The following is a 17354-nucleotide window of genomic DNA, read 5'->3' as shown; positions in this document are numbered from 1 at the left end:
AAATGCCATTATGACGAAAGCGCTATTGGGACAATGTATATCTTGTTCATGTTTCGTAGTCCTTCAGTTTCCACTTTTACTTCAGCATATTTCTGGTGTTATTCACTTTCTGATTTCTGTATGTTGTGTGTGTTTGAAATGTCTATATCTAATAAGTAAATTGATCCTGCTTGTTTATCCTGAAATATTATATCTGGATGGTTATGATTGGCCTATCTGTAATAATGGATTGGTTGTAAAACAATTTGTAGGACTCTGTCTCTAAAACTAGATCAGGCTTGTATTTATTGTTAAGTTTGGCGTCTTTTGTGAATTTGTATTTTAAAGCAAGATTTTGGTGCAAGATGTTTGTCACTTGATTGTGTCTGTATAAGTAATCAGATTGAGTTAAACTGCTGGAGGATCCTTTAATGTGTTGGACCGTTTCTGCTTTCTCCTGGAATTTTCTGCATTTATCTGTATTTTCTACAGTGCCCAAGAAAAGTATTGTGAGCTGCCTTAATCTTACCAATAAGTATATATAACAGTTCATCTCTGTGAGACAGGAGAACACACATCATAGTACAATAGTCTCTGTTTTATTATTACGTACATTATTATTGCACAGTATTGCACATTGGTAAATTATTATTGTGCATATTATTATTCTGTACTTTATTATTAGTTATTATTATTATTATATTTATTATTATTGCTAAGCATGCTGCTGTAATGAAATAATATTCACTCAGGATCAATGAAGTACTATTATTATTATTATTAATAACTATGGTGCAGTAGCATTCATATCTACAGTGATGAAAAGCTTTGAGAGGCTGGTTATGGCTAGAATCAACACTGGTCTCAGGAGGGACCTGGACCCATTGCAATAAACTTGTCACCACAATAGGTCTATAGTAAATGCAATCTCAATGGCTCTCTACGCGGTCTTGGATCATCTGGACAATGCAAATACTATGTCAGGATGCTGTTTATTGACTACAGCTCAGCACATAACATTCTTATTTCTGCAGTCCTGAGCAGGAAGCTACAGAACCTAGGCCTCTGTACTCCCCTCTGCAAATGGATCCTCAGCTTCCTAACTGGAAGACCACAATCTATGCAGATTGGAAATAACATGTCCACTTCCCTGACAGTCAACACTGGCGCCCTACAGGGATGTGTGCTTAGCCCTCTGCTCCACTCTCTCTACACCCACGACTGTGTGGCTAAGCACAGCACAAATGACATATACAAATTTGCTGATGATTCAGTCATTGATGGCAGAATCTCAGAAGGAGAACAGAGAGCATGCAGGAGAGAGATATGCCAGTTTGTTGAGTGGTGTCACAGCAACAACCTGGCACTCTACATCAGCAAGACCAAGGAGCTGATTGCGGACTTCAGAAAGGGTAAGACGAAGGAACACATACTGATCCTTATAAAGGGATCAAAAGTGGAGAGGGTGAATAATCTCAAGTTCTTGGGTGTCAATATCTCTGAGGAATTAACCTGGATGCAACATATTGATGCAGATAAAAAGAAGGCAAGACAGCAGCTATATCTCATTCAGACTTTGAGATTTGATGTGTCAACTAAAACACTTGAAAACTTCTACAAAGGTACCATGGAGAGCATTCTGACTGGTTTTATCACTGTCTGGTATGGGAGGGGGGTGCGGGGCTACTGCACAAGATCAAAGTAAAATTAATCACCTCCACCATGGGTACTAGCCAATGTAGTAACCAAAACATCTTCAAGGAGTGGTGCCTTAGGAAGATGGCATTCATCATTAAGGACCTCCGTCACCCAGGACATGCCTTCTTCTCGTAGTTACCATCTGGAAGGAGGTACAGAAGCCTGAAGGCACACACTCAGTGATTCAGAAACAGCTCTTCCCCTCTGCCATCCAGTTTCCAAATGGACTTTGAACCCGTGAACACTACCTCACTATTTTTTTATTTGTCTTTTTTTGTGCACTGCTTATTTTTAACTTAACTATTTTATATATATACATACACGTACTGTAATTTGGTATTTTTTTCCACTATATTTATTTATCATTTATTTCATTGTCCATCATTTGTCCATCGCCAACGTCGATGAGGACTTCGACACCATTATGATGGTGTCGAGACTAGCACGTGATTGGATTTAAAGTGCGGGAGAGTTGCGCAGCGTCAGCCTCACTCTCTCTTCCCAATTCCCATCTGGATCCAGTGGCAAGACAGAGTCGAGACAGCTGGAGATGGGACTAGGCGCAGCGGATGACCAGGATGTCTTCTGTGTCTTGTCCTGCTCTACATGTTCCACGACACTTGCAGAGACCGCCTTCTTGACCGTTGGACCTTCCATTGGTCTCGTCCACTCAATCCGCCGGAGGCTGTCTTCACATGCTGGGATAGGCAACTCCCTATCTCACTGAGGGTTTGAGACCCGTCGGCTACCCTCACCTGGTTTAGCCGGCTTGTCGAAGCCGTTGCCCAGGGTGTGGCTGCTGTCGCATGCAAACAGCTGCGAGGAGCCACAGGTGAGAGCTGAGTGCCAGGTGGGGACCAAAGGTGGACTAACTGCCTTGAAAAGGACGCAACATGTTCCCCCACCAGAGGTGCTACCCCTCCCTGACACCCCATACACCCCGTATTTCATTGTACTGCTGCCATAAAGTTAATGAATTTCATGACATATGTTGGTGATATTAAACCTGATTTCTGATTCTGGTTATTGTCTTGAATATCTTGCTTAAATATTTCATATTCCTCCATCGGTTGTATTGTATCCTGCTGCTCTGTTTTATGTTCTTTTTGCATTTGCACACTTACTTAGTGCCTATTATGCCGCTAGCATTTAGGGCAGCAATGAGGTGTATTTGTTGGCTTTTGAACATTGATTGTTAGTCTGTCCTGTTTGGGGCGGTCTTTCATTGATTCTATTGTGCTTCTTGTATTTACTGTGAATGGATGCAAGGAAATGAATCTTACATATAAATATTAAACTTACTTTGAACTTTGATAGAAAATTGGGGAAGGGTGTGTAGGACAAAGGGAAAACCAATGATAAAATGCATTACGGCTCCATGGCCTATGTAATGAGTTGTAATGGTAAGATGACAGGGCCAGCTTAGCAGGATAAATCTGTTCAAGTAGCATAAGAATATCTGAGCTGTCTTGATGTAAAAACAGAAAATGGAAAACACTGGAAAATCAATGATTCAATGGATTTGAAGTAATAATCCTCATGAGTTCAAATTATTTCATGTTAATATGGGAATTTAATTTAATTTCATTTAATATGGGATCGAAAATACATCTGGAAGCAAGAAACATGTGTCTGTTGCGTTGTCAGGGATAACTAACTAGCTTAACAATGTCCTGTTGGGAAAGAAACAGTATAGTCTTTTTGTCCATTATGTGTTCACTCTCAATTTTCCTCCCTTCCTGACCCTCTTCCAACAGAAACTTCTATAGATCCCTCTTCTAATACCTGCCTTTCTCTTACACACAGCAACAGTAAATGTTTAAAACTGCAATATGGGAGGAAACCGGTTACTTGAGAGAAGTTCTCTTTAAAATTTGGCCTCAGTGCAAGCCTGGCAAATTTCTGTCTTGTCACACCAGCTAAAGTCTGACAAACAATGCTCCAAGGATAAATTTGTAAGCAATCCTTCTGGAAGATTATTTTTTATTGTGGTATTTGAACATAATGAAAGATAATTGCTCAGTGTCTCTGCTAAATACTCTTATTAAATATACAACACTCACCAGCTACACTCTGATATGCTGACTGCTTTATTACTGATGCAGTTGTTGGCAGAGTCTTTTCATCCACAGCTGTTCGACGGAATCTGGCCAAGCGGAGATGGCAAGCATTTCCAAGAGCTGCCATCACGTCCTTTCTGTTACCATCATTGTACTTGACTTTCCTTTCATTTCATTTTCTGAGTCTGCTTATAGCCAAACCGTTAACTACAGTCTGGGTGGCAGATGCGAGTGGCTCAATGTCTTAGCTGCTGAACACTCAGGGAGAAAGCCACACATTTAAATTAGTGAAGGAAAACGTTCCATTTGTTTGTCTGTTCGTCCATCATCGACGTCGATGAACACCTTGACACCATTATGATGGTGTCGAGACTAGCGCGTGATTTGGATTTAAGTGAGGGAGAGTTGTGCAGCGTCAGCCTCGCCCTCTCTTCCCAATTCCCATCTGGATCCAGTGGCAAGACAGAGTCGAGACGGCTGGAGATGGAACTAGGCGCAGTGGATAACCAGGATGTCTTCTGTGTCTTGTCGTGCTCTACACATTCCACGACACTTGCAGAGACTGCCTTCTTGACCGTTGGACCTTCCATTGGTCTCGTCCGCTCAATCCGCCGAAGTCTGTCTTCACATGCTGGGATAGACAACTCCCTATCTCACCAAGAGTTTGATAGACAACTCCCTGTCTCACCATCGGCTACCGTCACCTGGTTTACCCGGCTTGTCGAAGCCGTTGCCTGGGGTGTGGCCGCTGTCGCATGCAAACAGCTACGGGGAGCCACAGGTGAGAGCTGAGTGCCAGGTGGGGACCAAAGGTAGACTAACCATCTTGAAAAGAACGTGACATGTTCTCCCACCAGAGGTGCTACCCCTCCCTGACACCCCATACACCCCAAATTTGCTTAGTTATGACTGAAGAACTCTCTTAGCCCAGGAACGCAGCATTTAGTGCCATTTTCTCACAGCTCCATAGACCACGGTTCGATGCTGAGCTGGGGTGCTGCCTGTGTAGAGTTATATGTTCTGTTCTTCAATGTATAGCTTCCCCCACTCCCCCCGCTGCTCCTGTTTTCCCCCACTTCCCAATGTGGGAGGAAAAAGGAGCGCCTACTGTAAATGGCCCCTCAGTGAAGGCCAAAGGCACAAAGGAATCAAAGAGCTGTGTTAATGGGCATGTATAAGGGCGAGAACAAGTCACAGGGCTACTGTGAAATAAGGAGTTGGGGAACGGGGCCAATTAGATCATTCCTCTGGATGCCAGCATAGATCCAAGGGGCCGAATGGCCTCTTTCTATGTCATTATAAAGATAATGCTCCACCTGATTAACCGTGGGATCGCTTCATCGCCAACACAGGCAGGCGGATCACTTTGATGCATCATCATTTCATCCAAGGTAACAAATTTTTGTAACATTTTGATACCTTAATAACGGAAGCGTTGTGAGGTTGATCCCAAAGTATCAGCCTGATTTAGTCTGTAGGTAACTCTGAAGCTATGTATCCTGAATCTCCTTCCATATAGCTCATTACATATAGTCGCTGCCTTGCCGCTTCAGTGACCTGGGCCCAGTCTTTGCCTTTGGTGTTGTCTGTGTGGAGTTTGCACGTTCTCCCTGTGACCACGTGGGTTACAGCCAGCTGCTCTGCTTTCCTTCCATACCCCAAACAATGGTGGGTTGATGGTTAATAGGCCACTGCTAATTTCCCCTAGTATGTGGGTCGGCGGTGTATGTGGTCGGAGCTGATGGGAATGTGGGATGAACAGGTAAAGGGAAAATTAGAGATTTATCTGTGTGTCAGCATGTACTGGATGGGCTGAATGGCCTGCTTCCGCGTTGTAAGGAGCTGTGGAAGGCCACCCGACTTCCCCTCACCCGGAAAGACAAATATATTATTAAACCCCCGGGGAAAGCCAATATTGAAAACCATCAAAGGCAATTCTGACTGGTTGCATCACTGCAGGTTACGAAGGCTCCAATGTACAGGATCAGGGGGTGAGACTCATTCAGCTCCATCATGGGTGCTGGCCTCCCCACCATCAGGGGCATCTTCAATAGGCGGCTCCTTAAGAAGATGGCATCCATCATGGACGCTTACCACCCAGGACGTGCCCTCTTCTCAATACTACCACCTGGCGGGAAAGACGGAAGTACACACTCAACGCTTCTTTCCCTCTGTCATCACAGTCCCATGGACCAGGATTCATGGTAGTGGCATTAGTGTAGTGGTCAGCACAAAGATTTACAGTATTATAGGGTTCAATTCTCACCACTGCCTGTAAGGAATTTGTACATGCCCCCCTTGGAGTTCCTCCCATAAGCCAACGACCTTCTGGTTGGAAGGTTAATCGGTCATTGTAAATTGTCCCATAATTGGTCTAGGATTAAATCGGGGGATTGTTGGGTGGGATGGCTCAAAGGGCTGGAAAGGTCTATTCTGCACTGTATCTCAATAAACAAAATAAATACATAAATCAGATTTCTGAACGGGCAACGAGCCATTTAACATTAACTCACTATTTTGTTCCTTTTTTGTTCTATTTACTTATATTTTATATGTGTGTATATATACATATATACATTTAAGCATTTATTCATTTACAGGATGTGGGCTTCGACAGCGAAGCCAGCATTTATTGCCCATCCCTAGTTGCCTTTGAGAAGGTGGTGACAAGCTGCCTTCTTGAGCCGATGCAGTCCCTGAGGTGTTGGTACACCCACATATATATTGTATTTCTTGTTGTAACTGAGAGCAATTTTTTTTTAATATCTTGCAGTGTACGGCTGCTGCAGAACAACAAATTTCACAATCTACATCCGTGATAATCCTGATTCAGATTCTGGTGCGCTGCTGCCTGATTTGCGTGTCAGGGTAGAGTCATACAACACATCGCATGCTCTTCCGGCCTCTCAGTCTGTGCCTCCTATGAAGTATGCACTTACAATAATCCTAACGTTCTCCCGTCATTCCCCACCATATTCTCTCACTCACGTACACAATAAGCAAATGACGATTGTCAACTAACTCACCGACCAGCGCATCTTTAGGACGTAGGAGGGAACGGGGGAATTCAAAGAAAACCTGTCGCACAGAGAATGTGCAAATTATGCCATGGTCGGGATTGAACCTGGATCTCAGTGGATCCGTGAGGAGACAGCTCCACTCACTCTGCCGCTGTGCTTCCTGAGAACCAGAACTGGCAGTTTAACCCATGGAACCCAATGCACCACTTTGTCCATCTTAACGTGAGACGTTGTGCACAGAATGCACCAATTTCTGACAAGCTTGGAAGATATTCATGTTTTATAATGGATCTGATAGTGTTCCTATATCTACAAATAGATGTGCTTTTAAGGATTACTCATGGAATGACTCCAACTGGCTTTTGCCCTGCGTCAACAGAAGTTCATAAACTGTTGCTCAGCTAGGACTGGTGTAGGTAGTAACTGCACCATCAGTGATGAAAGTGACTGGCTGAGTTCCGAATTACAGAAGCTTGCAGTCTGGCCTTTAGAGCTTGGAAATGTCTCCATCGACCCTGGCAATTGTTTGTGGAGGCACCACAGAAAGCATCACAGCTTGGTCTGGCAACTGTTCTGCCTGAGTCCACTAGAAACTAGAGTTGTGGAGCTGGGTACGTCACCTGAATAAGCTGCCCTGCCATGAACTTCTCACCTCCTTGGTAAAGCACCCAACATAATCAAAGCCCCCAGCCCCCACCCCCCTGACATCTTCTCCCCCTTTCCTTTGGGCGAAAGATAAAAAAGCATGGAAGCAGGTACTAACAGGCTCAAGTACATCTCCTATCCCAATATTATAAGACTCTTGAACAGACCTCTTTTATGATAAGATGGACGATTGACCTCACAATGTACTCTCTCCTGGTCTTGCACCTTGCTGCCTGTCTAAACTACACTTTCTCTCTAAATGTAACACTATATTCTGCATTCCGGTAAGATGACTGTGCGTTTGGTCACGGCGGCATCTACGCGGTCAACAAAAGGTGCTACTGTCCTATTTAAATGTACCTCTAATGATGGCAAGGTCCTGCTATATGTTAAGAACTCAAAGTACTGCAGGTCTACACCATCAGCGAGTTACTCGCTGATGGAGAAAATGAAGGAGTTGTGCAACGTGCTGAGTCGATGGAGGCTAACAGTTAAAAAGCAAGTGGCCATCTTGGTCATTTTTCTTGTGATCGCAAAATCACAAGAAAGACCCGAGATCTTTGAGATCTGTGGGAACAGAGCTCGGAAAAAGCGATGTGACGAACTTTCACCATCGTAAACCAATGAGTTGCTTGTTATGTCTCCTCGCTCGCTGGGAAAAACGAAAAAAAAAACGGAGACACCTCCTTCTCCCTTATTAGGGAGAGAGAGAACCTGTGGTATGTCGAATACCGGGTGAAACACAAAGTCTTTGGGGTAACTGCAAGTCCGTGTCTTTGCTATTGCTGTGCTCAAGCTTGAGTGCTTGATGGCGGTGTCGATGCTTTTTTTGCTGGTGGGGGGAAGGGCCATTGTTGCTTGCTGCTGCTTACGTGCGGGAGGGAGGGGAACTGGGGGGGATTTTTGGGGTTCTTATGTTTAACTGTTGTTCATTCTTTGGGGCACTCTGTCTTTGTAGATGTTTGTGAAGAAAAAGCATTTCAGGATGTATATTGTATACATTTCTCTGACATTAAATTGGATATTTGAACCTTTGAACATTATTAATCTGGTATGCTGCACTTTTGATTTACTGATTTATTGGCTGAGAGGAAGGGTGGACGGTGGGGTAGCTGTGTGGCCTCGATTGTAGCGAGGACTTGGTCTCAAGCTGCAGTGCCGTCTGTTGGCAGCTGCCAGGAGGGGGGTGAGAGGTGTCGGAGCTGGTGCGCTCCACCAGGGGCAGTGTGGTGCAGTGTCCAGGACAGAATCGGTGCTGACCTCCCGGTGTTTCGCTCGGCATCGGCAGAAGACAAACTCTGTTGTGGTTGACTGCAGTTTTTGGCAGCACTCAGTGGACGCGGCCGTGGGGTCCCTGTTTCACAGCTGCTGGTAGAGTGGCACCAGAGCCGGTGTGCTCCACTGGGGGCAGTGTGGCACGGCATCTGGCCTGGAGTTGCTTCTACACCCCTCTCCCCAGTGTTCGCTCAGCCGAAGACAAGAACCATTGTAGTTCTACACAGTAGAATGAGGTCATTCGGCCCATCAAGTCCTCTCTACCATTCAGTCATGGCTGATTTTTTTCTCTTTTCTCAATGCTGATCCTCTGCCTTCTCCCTGTAACCCTTAACCCCGAACACATCAATCTCTGCCATAAATATACACAGCAATGCCAATGAATTCATATGTTCATGTCAGGTCCAGAGGCAACACAAATGCACCTGGGCTCACACTCAGGAACTTATATCAACAGGTCTGGATGGGTGCACTGGTCGAGCCTTTTGACCCGCCCTGGCTTGGGATCTACTCCAACGTCCCCAGTGCGTTGGTTGTGTTGCTAAACTACCAGACAGTCCATCTCACAACAGGTTATAGCAACAGACAATGAAGTAAGGAATGAGAAACACTAGGACGATAATTTTCTTCTAAATACATAAATTCAACACTGTTGATTGTGTAGAGCCCGTTTCACTGTTGGACCAAACTAACAGCCTGAGGCATTAGGATCAGTGAAATTTAAGCGACAAGTGTTGAGGGCCAGATCAAACAGTCAGCAGAAGTGCTGCCTCTATCTACGATGAATTAGCCAGAATTTGGCAACTTGGACTGTAGCTGGATTTGATTGTAGCATCAGAGGACAGGCAAATGCAGACTTTGTACCTTAACCAGAAGGTGGTTTGAGAATGACAAGGATCACCAGGGCTTGAGATTGACTGCACCCACTTTTCCCACCTGCAGTACTGCAGAGTGGCCATTAGATGGCAGACGGTACACATGCTGGACAAACCTACTTCAAATGGCTCTTCTTGCTGTAAGCTGGCCTGAGAAACAAAGGAACACCACCCAAAGCACTAGAGGAGCTGAGTGGCTCAGGCAGTATCTAGGGTAGGAAATGGACAGGTGAGGTTTCAGATCGAAACACGATTAGGAGGGCTACAGATAAGGTAAATGCAAGCAACACACACAAAATGCTGGTGGAATGCAGCAGGCCAGGCAGCATCTATAGGAAGAAGTACAATCGACATTTCAGGCTGGGACCCTTCGTCAGGACTAACTGAAAGAAGAGATAGTAAGAGATTTGAAAGTGGGGGGAGGAGGGGGAGATCTGAAATGATAGGAGAAGACAGGAGGGGGAGGGATGGAGCTGAGAACTGGAAAGTTGATTGGCAAAAGGGATACCAGGCTGGAGAAGGGAGGGGATCATGGGATGGGAGGCCTAGGGAGGGAGAAAGGGGGAGGGGAGAAGCCCAGAGGAAGATATAGTGAGAGGGACAGAGGGAGAAAAAAGAGAAAGAAGGGGGGGAATAAATAAATAAATAAGGGATGGGTTAAGAAGCGAGGAGGGGCATTAACGGAAGTTAGAGAAATCAATGTTCATGCCATCAGGTTGGAGGCTAGCCAGACGGAATATAAGGTGCTGTTCCTCCAGCCTGAGTGTGGCTTCATCTTTACAGTAGAGGAGGCTGTGGATAGACATATCAGAATGGCAATGGAACGTGGAATTAAAATGTGTGGCCACTGGGAGATCCTGCTTTCTCTGGTGGACAGAGCGTAGGTGTTCAGCGAAACGGTCTCCTAGCCTGTGTCGGGTCTCGCCAATATATAGAAGGCCGCACCGGGAGCACCGGACGCAGTATATCACCCCAGCCGACTCACGGGTGAAGTGTTTCCTTACCTGGAAGGACTGTCTGGGGCCCTGAATGATGGTGAGGGAGGAAGTGTAAGGACATGTGTAGCACTTGTTCGGCTTACGAAGATAAGTGCCAGGAGGGAGATCGGTGGGAAGGGATGGGGGGAACGAAAGGACAAGGGAGTCGCGTAGGGAGCGATCCCTGCGGAAAGCGGGGGGGGGGGGGGAGGGAAAGATGTGCTTGGTGGTGGGATCCCGTTGGTGGTGGTGGAAGTTACAGAGAATTATATATTGGACCCGGAGGCTGGTGGGGTGGTAGGTGAGGACAAGGGAAACCGTATCCCTAGTGGGGTGGTGGGAGGATGGGATCACTCCTTCTAAACGCTCTGCTCTCCACTCCCTCGGCACAAATCCTAACCTTACTATAAAACCCACTGATAAGGGGCGTGCTGTTGTAGTCTGGTGTACTGACCTCTACCTTGCCGAGGCACAGCGACAACTCGCTGATACCTCCTCTTATCTACCTCTCGATCATGACCCCACTAAGGAGCACCAGGCCATTGTCTCCCACACCATCACCAACTTTATCTGCTCAGGGGATCTCCCATCCACTGCTACCAACCTTATAGTTCCCACACCTCGCACTTCCCGTTTCTACCTCCTATCCAAGATCCACAAACCTGCCTGTCCTGGCCGACCTACTGTCTCAGCTTGCTCCTGCCCCACCGAGCTCGTTTCTGCATACCTCAACACGGATTTATCCCCCCTTGTCCAATCCCTTCCCACCTATGTTTGTGACACTTCTCACGCTCAGAATTTTTTCACTGATTTTAAGTTCCCTGGCCCCCACTGCTTTATTTTCTCCATGGATGTCCAGTCTCTATATATCTCCATCCCCCATCAGGAAGGTCTCAAAGCTCTCCACTTCTTTTTGGATTCCAGACCTAACCAGTTCCCCTCTACCACCACTCTCCTCCGTCTAGCGGAATTAGTTCTTACTCTTAATAATTTCTCCTTTGGCTCCTCTCACTTCCTCCAAACTAAAGGTGTAGCCATGGGCACCCGTATGGGTCCCAGCTACGCCTGCCTTTTTGTTGGCTTTGTGGAACAATCCATGTTCCAACCCGATACTGGTATCCGTCCCCCACTTTCCCTTTGCTACATCGACGACTGCATTGGCACTGCTTCCTGCACGCATGCTGAGCTCGTTGACTTCATTTACTTTGCCTCCAACTTTCACCCTGTCCTCAAGTTTACCTGGTCCATTTCCGACACCTCCCTCCCTTTCTTGATCTTTCTGTCTCTATCTCTGGAAACAGCTTATCTGCTGATGTCTACTATAAGCCTACAGACTCTCACAGCTACCTGGACTAGTCCTCTTCCCACCCTATCTCTTGCAAAAATGCCACCTCTTTCTCGCAATTCCTCCGTCTCTGCCCCATCTGCTCTCAGGATGAGGCTTTTCGTTCCAGGACAAAGGAGATGTCTTCCTCTTTTAAAGAAAAGGGCTTCCCTTCCTCCACCATCAACTCTGCTCTCAAACACATCTCTCCCATTTCTCTCACCCCATCCTCCCACCACCCCACTAGGGATAGGGTTCCCCTTGTCCTCACCTACCACCTCACCAGCCTCCGGGTCCAACATATTATTCTCTGTAACTTCTGCCACCTCCAACGGGATCCCACCACTAAGCACATCTTTCTTGCCCCCCCCCACCCGCTTTCCACAGGGATCGCTCCCTACTCGACTCCCTTGTCCATTCGTACCCCCGCATCCCTTCCCACCGATCTCCCTCCTGGCACTTATCCTTGTAAGCAGAACAAGTGCTACACATGCCCTTACACTTCCGCCTTCACCACCATTCAGGGCCCCAGACAGTCCTTCCAGGTGAGGCGACACTTCACCTGTGAGTCGGCTGGGGTTATATACTGCGTCCAGTTCTCCCGATGTGGCTTTCTATATATTGGCGAGACCCGATGCAGACTGGGGGACTGTTTCACTGAACACCTACACTCTGTCCACCAGAGAAAGCAGGATCTCCCAGTGGCCACACATTTTAATTCCACATCCCATTCCCATTCTGATATGTCCATCCACAGCCTCCTCTACTGTAAAGATGAAGCCACACTCAGGTTGGAGGAACAACACCTTATATTCCGTCTGGGTAGCCTCCAACCTGATGCATGAACATTAACTTCCGTTAATGCCCCTCCTCCCCTTCTTACCCCATCCGTTATTTATTTATTTATTTATTCTTAATTTTTTTCCCCTTTCTTTCTCTCTTTTTTCTCCCGCTTTCTCTCTCCCTAGGCCTCCTGTCCCATGATCCTCTCGTATCCCTTTTACCAATCACCTGTCCAGCTCTTGGCTCCATCCCTCTCCCTCCTGTCTTCTCCTATCATTTTGGATCTCCCCCTCCCCCTCCCACTTTCAAATCTCTTACTATCTCTTCTTTCAGTCAGTCCTGACGAAGGGTCCCGGCCCGAAACGTCGACTGTACCTCTTCCTAGAGATGCTGCCTGGCCTGCTGCGTTCCACCAGCATTTTGTGTGCGTTGCTTGAATTTCCAGCGTCTGCAGATTTCCTCGTGTTTGCGAGGTAAATGCAAGCCGGCTTTTCCCACTGAGGTTGGGTGAGACTAGAACTAGAGGTCATAGGTTACAGGTTAGAAGGTGAAGTAGTTAAAGCGAACCTGAGGAGAACTCAGGTAGTAGTGAGGGGGTGAAATGAGCTGCCAGCAGAAGTGAAAGATGCAGGCTCAATAGGAACATTTAGTTGAAGTTTGGATAAGTACATGGACAGGAGGAGCATGGAAGGTTATTGACCAGGTGTGGGTTGATGGGACTAGGCAGAATACCAGCTCAGCATGGACTAGATGGCCGGAAGAGCCTGTATCTAATCTGTATTGTTCTAAGACTCTCTGACTATAAGCTTCAAGCGCCCATTTCCCTCCATAATGCCGCCTGACTCACTGATTTCCTCCAGTGTTTTTTTGTGTATTGTGTTGCTCTGGATTCCAGCATTTGCAGTCTCTTGTATCTCCTGATAGGTTCACAGGAACAATAAAAAAAACCCATCATGGTTGCCGTACAAATTCTTTTAACAGATTTCCTTTGCGACAAAGAAAATGAAGCAGTAGCTAATAATATATGCACAGAAATCCTGTTGAACTTACAAATCAAAAGTTTAATTAAAATAAAACCTCTCTAAGGAGCAGATGAGCACAAACACTGAGAAGGGCGAGAGTGAGACAGAGGATCGTGATTTGGCCTGTTCCAGCCACCAAACATCTCTGTCATCTTAATTCCCTCGTCAGAAAAACAGCTCTTCTGGATTCCTGGAAGTGGTTATTAGCAGTGAAGGGAATTGGGCTACAGATTATATTTCTACATTCAAAATATGCCTTGATCCAACACGATAGGAAGGATGAATACTTAACATTGCATAATCCCTCTCCACCTGTTCTTAGTTGGGAAGCTGGGCCCAGCTTTGGGGCCTAACTGCTGAGCTGCAGCAGTGCTTGCTGGACTGTGCTCAGCTTTGAGTGGCGTACATTAAAACAGACTGCTATTTCAGTATAGCTGTGGCTCAGCTGATAGTGTCCTTAAGTCAGAATTCTGTAGTTTCAAGACACATTCTACAACAGGGATTGCTTAATGGTATTGGTCCATGGCATAAAAAAGGTTCTAGAGACTTTGGACTGTACAGGACAGAGTGAACATTGGATATGTTGAAAGAAAGCCTGCTCCATTCCCTTGGGTGGTTCCGTTTCTAAGGAAGAGAGTTTTTTCCTTTGACTTGGCTACCCAGAGAAGGGGGAGTCTGCTGCTGTGTCCAGAGAATATTGTCCAGGTTTTCTGCATTTTGGAAGTGGACTTGGACTGTGGACATCTTCAGTCTTATTTTTTTTTGTATTCTGTGTTTCTTGCCTTATCTTTCTTGGGGTGGATTTGGGGGTTGATGTACCCGTTCCGTTTTTGTTCATTTTTTTGTGCGCGGGGTGGGGGTGGGGTGGATCTGAGGGTTGATGGTTGTCCTGCCTTTCTTTTCATTCTTGGTTTCATGGCTCCCAAAGAAGAAGAATTTCAGAGTTGTATTCTTTGATAATAAATGAACCTTTGAACCTTTGAATATTTTACACAAACAACATATCATCTATCTCACAGCTATTGATGTACCTAGATCTCACTGGCCTACAATTGTAACTATACTTCAAAAATATCTGAGATACCCTGAAAGGGACACAAATGACCTTATAAAAAATCTTCATTATTTTCCTTACTCAGGGAGCCATTGGCAACTTGGTTCACACCCTACCCAAGGCTCCTGAGAAAGTATTACTAATATGGATGATAATGGGTGAACTGGATCATCAAATCCGTGGATGACACCAATATTGGGGATGTAGTGGACAACAAGGAAGACTATCAACATATTCATAACACATACCTAAGGTGGCATGTTGCCATAGCAGTTAGCACAATTACTTTACAGCATCAGTAATCACTGATCAGGGTTCGATTCCTGCCACTGTCTCTAAGAATTGTATGTTCTCCCTGTGACTGTGCGTGCTGCCTCTAGGTGTTCCGGTTTCATCCCACATTGGATTGTTAGTGTTAGTGAGTCGTGGACAAACTGTTTTGGGGCCAGAACCATGGCAACACTTGCGGGCTGCCCCCAGCACGATCCTGGCTGATTCGATTGGACAGAAACACCAGATTTCACTGTATGTTTCAATGTTTTGGTGTACATGTGACAAAGAAAGTTAGTCTTTGAGATATTTAAGATCAACGTCTATATCAAAAACACCAATGAATTAAATGCCAAGCAGAACTGTTTTGAAATGAGGGAGAAAGTTTGGCTGGAGTACAAGGGAGGGAGGGAACGTTGACTCAGACCACAAGAGGCCTGTGTCGGGCATTTTCATGCCTTACAAGGCGCAGATTGGAAGTCTGTGTGGGGCGCCACTCTTCCCACAGACACTAGGGCAATGTGTGATTAAGTGCCTTGCTCAAGGACACAAACACGCTGCCACAGCTGAGGCTCGAACTAGCAACCTTCAGATCACTAGACGAATGCCTTAACCATTTGGTCACGTGGGAGTACAAGGAGAGGTCCTTTTGTTGTGATAAATATGATTGAGATGGGCTCTGGATTGAAAGTGGACAACGCCAATAGGGAGGTGTGCCCTCAGTAAAATCTTCCAGCATCATCTGAGCGCTCAAATCCCAGACAGAACTTGAAACCCTGATCTTTTGACTCAACTGGGAATGAGCTGAATTCGATTGACCTTGAGTCTAATTAGACTCACTGGGGTATGGTGGCCTTGTGGTTAAGGTACCCAACCAGTTACTGATGCCACTGCTAAAAAGGAACATTGAAAAGTAATGAGTTGGGAACAAATTCAATGTATTCCAAGCATTCATTGAAACCGAGTCCGCAAGGCAATTTAAATGCAATAAATTAAATAAAACTCAAGTTAGTAATTAACAAAAAATACTCAGTAACAATGATGATAAAACAAGTGGATTTTCAAAAAGAAAATTCGGAGGGAAACCTGTCCTATTTACTCGATATAGCATGTATATAGACCCAGATTGGCCAATGTGGTTGAATCATAGTTGTCCTTTCAGCTCAGGGGCAAGTAGAAAGGAACAATAAATTCCAATGTCACCAGAAGCACCCTCTTATCCTTTTGCTGGACTTGGCGTAGCAATCTCATTAAGAGCAAATTCCAATTCAAGCGATCAATGGTCAGCCATTTGCCATATACATCTAGCGCAGCACGGCAGAGTAGTGGTTAGCCCAACGCTTTACAGTACCAGCGACCCGGGTTCAATTCCTGCCACTGCCTGTAGGGAGTTTGTACGTCCTCCCATTGACTGTGTGGGTCTCCTCCATATGCTCCAGTTTCCTCCCACAGTCCAAAGACCTATCGGTTGGTAGGTTAATAAATTGGCCCATGGTCGGGCTAGGATTAAATCCAGGGTTTGCAGGGCGGTGTGGCTCAGAGGGTTAGGAGGGCCTAATCCGCACTGCACCTCAATAAATAATAATAATAATAATATAATAATAATACTTTGTTGATAAAGAAATAGATAAATTTCCAAGTATTAGGAATTTGCTGTGGTGGGTGTTGGTCAGGGCACGACATGCAACAAAAAGCAACAATGTTGAATAATTATAGAAAATAAAGAATTATATAAAAATAAAGTTAGAGGTTAAAGTTCAGATATAGAATAAAATGTGCATGAATACATAAATACCAGCACGTATTTACAGTGTAAGCAGCATTATAAAATGTGGCTTCGAGTGGCTACAGTGCTGAGCAATGACAAGCTAACTGGAATAGTTAATCTGATAAACTGCCTGGGGGGAAGAAACGCTGGCGTGAAGTGTTTGTTTTAGTAGCGCTATAGTGGTATCCAGAAGGGACGTTTTGGAAAAGGCAGTTTACTGGGTGGGTAGTGCCTGCAATTATTTTTCCAGCCCGGTTCTTTGCTCTGGACACATACAAGGCCTACAGTGATGGTAGACAGCAGCCAATGGCCATTTCTGCTGACCTGACAGTTCACTGGCATTTTCATATCTAGTGAGAGGATGCTGCACCACACCAGACAGTCACGGCTGATGTGAGGATGCTGTCTATGAGGGCAGTGTAGAATTGCTCTGGGGAAGATGGGATTTTACCATCTCCCATAAGAAGTTTATCCTTTGCTGGCCCTTTTTGTTAATGAAGGAGATATGGTTCTCCCACACGAGGTCCTGTGAAATAATGATGCCCAGGAACCCGCGTGTTGAAATGTTGCTAACTGTAGAGTTGTTGATGAGTGGGTGGGGAGG

The sequence above is a fragment of the Mobula birostris genome, chromosome 30, assembly GCF_030028105.1.
Source record: "Mobula birostris isolate sMobBir1 chromosome 30, sMobBir1.hap1, whole genome shotgun sequence".
NCBI classification, from domain to species: Eukaryota; Metazoa; Chordata; class Chondrichthyes; order Myliobatiformes; family Myliobatidae; genus Mobula; species Mobula birostris.
The sequence above is the reverse complement of the archived record's forward strand: the minus strand, read 5'-3'. Positions refer to the sequence as shown.